This window comes from Rhinopithecus bieti, unplaced genomic scaffold, assembly GCF_001698545.2.
Source record: "Rhinopithecus bieti isolate Rb0 unplaced genomic scaffold, ASM169854v2 scaffold_23925, whole genome shotgun sequence".
NCBI classification, from domain to species: domain Eukaryota; kingdom Metazoa; phylum Chordata; class Mammalia; order Primates; family Cercopithecidae; genus Rhinopithecus; species Rhinopithecus bieti.
Genome location: NW_016811042.1, coordinates 921610 through 930619, shown reverse-complemented (window position 1 = coordinate 930619; position 9010 = coordinate 921610).

Here is a 9010-nt window from a genome sequence, read left to right as displayed (position 1 = left end):
GGTTTTTTTTTTTTTTTTTTGGTAACATTTTTTTTTTGTTTTTTTTTTTGAGAGATAATTTTGTTCAGCAAAGCATTCTAGATTTTTTTAACCTTACAAGTTTTTAAATTTGAACTCATTGTCTGTTGGCTTGCATAATTTCAGAATTCCTCTCACTGTTACTCTGTACTACTTTGTGCATACGTTTATTTTTATCTGACTTCTGTGAATATTATTTTAATGTGTAAATCAGTATTTTATTTTTCTCTTCATCCTGGGTTTTAACCACTTGGTGGTTTCATGTGAATTTTTAAAATTTAATACTGTTTCTGGTTTGTTGAGGTTTTGGATGCATATATTTATAGTTCTCACCGAATTTGTAGAATTTTTGGCCATTATATATTCACAGTTACTTCTTTTCCTCATCTCCTCCCATCTACTTCTAAGATACCAACTGCATCTGTTATAGAATGCTTGATATCATTACACAGTAGTAATAAGGGTCTGTTCATTTTTTTTAAGTCTCTGGCCTTGATTTTAGACAGTTTCTTTTGCTATGCATTTACCTTATCTTTTCTTCTGCATTACTGTGATGATTATCCATTATATCTAGTATATTTTTAATTTCAATGTTGTATTTTTTATTCCCTAAGATTTTTATTTGGGTCACTTTTATATATTTTCATTTTCTTCTTATGTTCATATTTTATGTTACCTCTATAGACATATTTATAATAGCTATTTTAATATCTTTTAGTGCTAATTTCATTATCTCATTTCTGAGTCTGTTTCTCTTTATTAACCAACTCTTGGTATGAGCATATTTTCCTGCTTATATGCATGCCTGGTAATTCTTGTTCGAATGCCAGACATTTTAAATTTTATGTTGCTCATGCTGGATTTTTTGTTATTGTTGTCATTCCTTCAAACAGTTTTAGACTTTGTCTTATAAGGCAGTTAAGTTACTTATTATTAGTTTGATCCCTTTGAGTCTTGCTTTTATGCTTTGTTAGGGCAAACCAAGGGCAATCTTTAGCTTAGAGCTAATTTATTCCCACTAACAAGGCAATACCTTTGTGAGCACTCTGCCAAATGACCCATGTTTTACAAGGTCTTTCCATTCTGGCTCTAAGAAATATAAATGATTCCCAGTTCTCTATGAGCTCTAAGAATTCCTCAGCATACTATCTTCCAGAGCTCTTTTTTCCTGTACACATTACATTATTTTTTATTTGTCCATAGATTGCTACTCAATCAATGACTCAAAGGGACTCTGACAATTTCCAGAGTTTTCTCTATGAAATTCCTTCTTCTCTCAAACTCTGTTCCAAGAATTCTAGCCACTTTAGCTTCCCTGTACATCAATCTTTATTTCTTCAGTTAAGCAAGAACAACAGGCTCTTTTGGGGTTCTCCCACTCTATCCTATGGCCTAGAAACTCCAGGTAGTAAACTGAGACAACATAGGACTTCTTTCATTTGCTCTTTACTCCTTAGGGAACACAGTCCTGCATTGTCTATTGTCCAATGACTAAAAGTTGTTGTTTCATATATTTTGTCTGGCTTTCTCCTTTTTAATCTGGAAAGGTAAACATGAGTTCTATTACTATATTATGGCTGAATATGAAATTCCACATTATTTTTCTGATAGCTATCTGACAGCTATATTTTTCTTTTTTCTAAAGTTATTCATCTCTGTGAGCCTCAGTTTTCTCTTTAATAAATTGAGAATAATAATAATCTTTATTTCACGGGATTATTGTGATAAAAGCGTATAGCATCTAACTACATCTGTAGTAGGCACTAGGTAGGCATTTCTTTCCATTTACTTTGATAATCAAGAGACACTACATCGCTCTGCTTACCAAATCACTTCCTATCCTGACAAAAGTCAATTGAAGCATATTTTTTTCCTTAACAATGTCCTTGCCAGGCCCAGCCTAAAGGGATCTCTCCTTTCTCTGAATTCTTTTAGCAATTATTGCCTGTAAAATTTGTTCAGTAATTAATCATAGGTACCCTTTGATAGCATAGCTACTGTTGTCTAGAAATGCTATTTAAATCCTCTATTAGCATATCTCAAAATGCTATTTAAAGCCATTATTGTTGGATATTATCTATTGTTTGTAAGTCTCTCTACCCAACAAGACACAAGCTTTTCTGAGGGTGTTACTCATCGTAACTGTGTTACTACCTCTATAGTTCCTGAATCAGTGCCCAGCATATAATAGGAGCAAAATTATTAATTTAGTTTTAATTATATGTGTTCAAAGGAGCTATTTATTCCTTCATATTTTCTCCTAATTTTTATCTTTTTCTAATCTCTTTTGGGGACTTAAAATTCTATCCCAGAAATGGCATCATCTTAAAAACATGGAATTTATACATTGCTCATGGTATAGAATCCCTCTACCCTCTTCAATCATCTTTAAATGATCAGCCTCTGATCTTGCATCTCTAAGCCCCATTCTTTGGCATTATTAAAAGAAAAGAATGTGTGAGGAGAGGACCATAAAACCCAGGAGACTAATATATAGGATAGCAGATACCACTTAGAGGCCTGGCAGGTCCTCATGGCTGAAGAGCCACATCCAGTTTGACTCTGTTCCTTGTGTGGAGCATGGGGTCTGGCCATCTCTGTCCATCCAATCTAAGACTCTGATCAAAGGGTCATAACATGAGGCAAATAAATCTCTGTGTTTGTGATTTCTTGGTTATGATCAAAGATAAATCATGTGCTCTGTGTGAGTTGTAGGATTTATTGTTCTGTTAATATTCAAGAGGGGTATCACCCCCCACCAAAAAGAAAAATATCTGTTGTTGTCCCATGAACTTGAAATCTTAATGATAAGCCAAACACATGAAAGTCATTTACAGGACTCCTTGGAGGGGCAATTGGTATCTGATTTTGCTTTCTCTACCCTATGACCATGCATCATTTTCCTTTGAACTGGAAATTTCCAAGGAGAAATGACACTTTAATGAATGATGGTGTGGATTTAGAAACCTATTTCATCTCAGTGACTTCCACAGAAATTGGATGTTTGCTAGTCACATGATGACTGGTATGACTGAAAACCCCTGTAAACCTGCTAGAATCGGAAAAGTCCTCTGCATTCTTAGGGCCTGACGCAAAATTCAGGTACCCATGATTATAACCTGATTCCAGTTCTATAGCAGGTCAATGAAGTTTAAATAGTTAGAATCTATTGTCCTAAACTATTAAAGCTGGTTCTGGTCACTTCCTTTGAGGTGAATAATAGTGACAGGGCTATTCTTTCTTACCTCCTGGGAGCCTGAGGCATGATGCAGAGAAGAACCTCACATATCATGCATCATCAGAGGCTTAGAACGAACTCAGGAAATATTTGCTCTTGTCACATTGTCTTCACTGGAGCTAGAGACTTTTACTAGGAAAACTATGAAGTAAGCTGAATATCTCTAATTTCACCTGGTCCGTAGAGGATGCCCTTTCTTCTGCCTCAGATACTCAATACTTTCATGTTCTTTTCCCCTCTCTCCCACACCTTACGGTTCTCAATCAGGAAAAGTCTTAAAAAGTAATTAATTCACAAACTACTCAGCTCTTCTCCTTATCCTTTCCTTAACATGGACAAACCTTAACCAAAAAGAGTGAATCTTTAATGATATATTTTCAGCATTAGCAGATAAAAATTTAGGGACACAGAGGCTTTCTCATGGTTCATAATCCCAAACCACTACAACTACTCTTAGGCCACCAATATCCTCAGGGTGATCGCACAGGGATGTTCAAGAAGTGTTAGCCACTGCCGAGTTCTCTTCCAACAGGCACAAAACATCAAGGAAAATGGTCCATTTCACATCAGCACAGCGAGCAGGGAACCCACTATTTGATATCCTTCATTCAGAGTAGCACAGTTCCCATGCTATGAGCAAATCCTTGTTCTCTCAAACCTCTCCTGGTCTTCTCCTTAAGTTCTTCCGTTTGCACGATGGCTGCTTTGTCCTTTCTTTGACCTCTTTTCTGGGATAAATGAAGCAACACCGGGATAGCTGCTTCCTGTATGAGTCTGTGGGCTTCACAGGAGGAAGGGGAAAAGGCAGAGTGGTCTCTGGTTTCATCCTTCTTAACCTCTATTTTTCACTTCCATTGACTCCCCAGCTCCCTCTGACTCCCGTGGGTGAGCCCTGATTTCCCCCACTGTCAATGCCTGAATCCAGCCTCCCTCTCCCCAGCCCCTTGACTTCCCCATTAATACACTGAACCCCTCATGTTTCAGGAAGTTTGCGAGGGCAGTTGGCGAGGTGAATTGTGCTTCCTGACAAGTATGCAAAGCATTCTGTGATATAGTGGATCTGGAAGCCCCTATTATAGGAGATTTACTATTCTGTTCTAAGGTTGCACTCCAGGTTGAAATTGGCTGACAAGGTCTTAGCTTGGGTAGGATTTATTCCCCATATATTAAATTATTTTTTTAATTAGTTCAATGCCCAGGTCATTTCTAAAGCGAAGAAATGTGAAATAAATAAGTTTCTGAAGTAAAAAAGAAACAGGCCATCATTTGAGTGAGTTGTTAAGTTTAGACAAAAATGTTTGTAGCCCCCAAGCCATTATATATTTACTTCTATACATTGGCTTAAGCACCAAGGAGCCACATGCAACCTACAACCTAGACCTTCACAAATTAATTCCTATTGCTACTGGTCTCCTTGTCCTCTGCTTATAGAGCAACTTATTTTTCTTTTTTTTTTTCTAAGGGAGGCATAAAGTACGTGTAAAATCTTTGGCAGGAAAGCAGAAATTGGGCCTTTTCAGTTAATCTGAAATCTTTTCCGCATCCCTGGTTCAGTGAGTATATAAGCGTGGGAGAGGTGGAAGGAGGGTGTCTGTGCCTGGCAGATTGTGGGGAGGAGGTATTATTGCCTGCGCGCATGCACACACAGACACACACAAACCCCAGATGGTAACTAGATGAGGGAGAGAAGCCAACAACACCAGGAGTTATTTTAGGAACAAAACTAGGAATCTGCATATGGCTAGATTTTTCATCTCAAATGTTATTCTTGCATATGACGAGTTTCTCGGTAGGGTCGAAGCCAGTCCATTGATCAATTCCAACTATTTTCCTAGATCCTAATGCTTTGGTGGTAGGAGGAAAGGGTGAGTGGTCCTTTTAGCAGACCTGAGATATTGCAGATCTTCTAGTAAAGGCCCTGTCATTTTCCCAGAACCCTCTTCTCTCAGGTTATATACACAAGGACCAGTAATGGCAGAGAATAGTTCAAAGTTATAAGATTGCAGGAATTTAGCAGTTTCTTTATGTCTCTGATGGCTGATTCACTGTGTTGGTTATGGGATACTGCTGGTGAGAAAAAAAAAAATGTGTTTGTTCTACTTTGAAATTCGCTTTGCGAATGTTCCACACTTACGAACTGCACCTCAAACAATGGTCAATGGATTCACAATTTCATACTGTTGGGGAAAACACAATAAAAAGAAAGAGTATGAATGGTATAACACCCATTCTTTACTACTCCTATTACTCACTAAACAATCTCAAACACAACACTGTATAAAATGGCCTAATTTATTAGTATCACTCCATAATAGTGCAGGAATATAGTAGTAGTATATATATTATAATATTACTATATACTTATATATATATCAATAACTACTATTATGCATGTGTAAAATGCATAATAAAAGACTACCATTTCTTTCCTTTTCTTTAGTTCTTTATAATTAATCAATCAATCCGTTAATCGATATCTCTTGATGGCCACTGTGGGAGGAGTGCTGTGAGTTTCAAGAGTAATCTTAGTTTTCAATAGTATTTATCTGAAATGCAACTGGAAGCTTTTTTTCTTTATTTCACACTGTTGCTTGAAAGACTTGACGCTTCTGTGACTTGGAGAGAGAGCTGCAAACCAAGACATTTTTCTCTCTTCCAGCATGAGGTAAAATGCCACTGAAATAATGTGCCAAGCTCTGTGCCAAGCTCTGGGTATACAAAAGCAATGAAGACACAGTCACCGATCTCAAAGAGCTCACAGTCTAGAGATGAACACAGCACATAAATAGTAATTACAAGGTGTTGTATTAAGTGGTTTATCAGATGCATATATTATATTTCATGTTATAAGAACACAAGAGAGCGAGTCATGAATCAGAGTGAGGAATATGGTAATGATTCCTGCCCGATTTTATGTTCTCAGAGGTAGGTGAGCTTGGTGCTTGCATAATTAAATTCTCATTGCCCTTATAGAAAATTTTGGGATGGCATGGTATGCACAAGGCTTTGCAGAGCTTTTAAAACAGATGGTGTAGCATGCATCTGTTGCTTTATTCAGTAGGTGGATCTCCTTTCTTCTGAGAATAGCAGCCCCTTTAGGGAGAGAAATATTGTTCTCCTCTTCTTCAAATATGTGCTTATATTAGGGATAGTCAATCACAATACCCTACTTACCAGGTCCCAGAGTTCTTTAATTGGAACTATGGGCAAATAGTCCCTCTTGAGTAGAAAGATGTTAATGCATGCCTGTGTCTGCCAAAAGATATGTTTCCAGCTCTTGAAGGAAGTCCATCTAACAGAAAGAAGTAAAGGCACAAAGACAAACAGAAATGAAAGAAAAAGACAGAGAGAGAGGTCTCTAACCGAGTTCACAGTCCCGGTTCTGGTCATGCCGCAGGCTCAGTTGTGCCAGTACACTCCCTACCATTTGATTGCAGAGCCAAAATATTTCACTTTCTGTCTCAGTTACTTTAAATAGGTGTTTGCCTCTTCTATCCAAGTCCCAACTAATTTAGATGACTGGCAGAGTCAACACTAGAATTTCTCCAAAATCCAGAATCTATTCAGACTTGGTATGGTATCAATCCGCTAACCTACAAGTGAGATCTGTTTCTGCACACTTCTGTTACCTGGTGCTAATGACTCCTCTGCCAGAGTGTTCCTACTGTTCCTAGCAGGATCTTATTCTAGCCTGCATTAAGCTGCAGGAGGCTACAGTAGAGTACTGGGTTAGGAATGGTTTCCAGTATGGAAGGAATAGACAGGAATATACTGTCTCATGAATTCCAAGCACACACCCTCTTCTGAAATGTGGGCTGGAGACTGAGTGTTAACACCGTGCTTGAAAAATGTGGCTCTACTACAGCAGTGGAAACTTCTGTCAAGCAATGTCTGCAGATTGGCAACTGAGGCAGCTATTTGGAAGCAGGTTGGGAAAACAGAACAGTTCTTATTCATCAGAACTTCAAATTGAATCTGTCTAGAGCTAAGCTTACCATTCGCCCTCCCCAATCTGCTTCTCTTCCATTATTCTTGATTTTAGTTGCTAGTACCACAATATAACCAGTTACACAACTAATACATGACGACTTTCTCATTGACGGAGCTTTCTTCCTCAAGTCCCTCAGCCACAGCATCTAATCATGCACCATTTTAGTCAATTTTAACCCTTAAGGATATAAGTACATAAATACACATTTCATTGCATCTATTCATCTCTACTACTAATTACCTGGCTAAGACACTCATTGTATTTTACCAAGTCTAGTTTAATGTCCTTTTAACTGGTCTCCTTGGCTCCATTCTTCTCCTCCTGTATTCCATATTTCACACAGCTATCAGAGCGATTTGTCTGAAATGCAAATACAATCCAGTTGCTTTCCTATTAATACTCATGCAAGAGTGTCTCGTCATTACAGGAGCCTTAGTATGACAGACCAGCTCTGTCTTGCAGTTGTGGGTCCTGCCTGCTTTTCCACTTTCATGGCCTGCCACTCCCCATCCCTAAGTTCTCACTTCAGCTGTTCTATTGTTCTTGCAGTTCCCTGTTTATACTCTTCTTTTACTAGTATGCTTTTTTATTAAGCCAGAATTAAGGCACTCAGAGGCCCTAAGCTTGGAAAAAAATAGGGTTATCCATGTAAAATTCAGAATATAATACTAAACTATAAAACAAGTCCAGGATTGTGCTAATTTGCCCTTAATGACTGCTTTCCCCCTCACCCCCACCCCCTGCCCTTATATCAAATATCCAAAGGAAGTTTTATAACATCTGGGCTGTATTATGATATGGGTCAAATGATGGAATAAGAATCCTTGGTGGAGTTGCAATCATCAAGTTGCTGGGACCTGTGAAGTCACAACTTGCAATTGCTCATGCCTTGCCCTTTCTCCTGGTAATAGACTCACACATCTTCCCCTGAAAATATCTTTCAACTCATCAGAGAAAGGAAGGGAGAAGCAGCCCATGTGTGGAGCCGTTCTTGATAACGCTATTGCCTGCCTAGAAGGATAGCTTGATTTTTTTCCCCAAGCAATTACTTAAATGGTGTTTTAGCCCCTTTTTCTCTGAAGCGGGACATAACCTTTATTGACATTGTGGCTGCGGCCACATCTGTTAAGCTGACAGAGAGAAGGAGCTGGCCTGATCCTTATGATGGATTTGGCATTGTCAAACCTTCAGCACAATTTGTCATGGGGCAAAAGGGAGCCTGTTGCCTGTGGAAGGTTCCCCAACCCCAGCAACACAGCAGGAGGAGGAGGTCCCCACCCTTCCTTCTCCTATCACTAAAATTTTACTGTCAGCTCTGAAGGGAACCAGAGAGAGGTTCAAACCTCCTTTTAGGAAGGATCTCTCGCTTTTTCCAGCTGTCGATCATAGGAACTGGAAGCAGCTCACAATGCACTGAGAAGGAAATGTTCCCATGAACCTGTGTGGAAGTCTCTTATCAATCAAACTCGCAGAGACAAATAAAAGCAAGAAGAAAATGAGAATGAAAGTACCTAGGCAAGATCTACTGAACAGAGAGAACCATGGATGGAGATCCATGTCAGTTACTGAATACTGTGTTGCAGAGTCTGCATGAGATGTGTATTTTGTAGAATAAGCTCTGTCCGTACCCACAGTCTAAGACATCTCTATGACATTACAGAGTACTTTATGACTTAGCAGTCTTAACTGGACTTGCATTCAAAAGAGAGGCTGTAGTTACAGACCCCACTGAACTGAGGTCCTCTGGAGGCAATAAAACACTG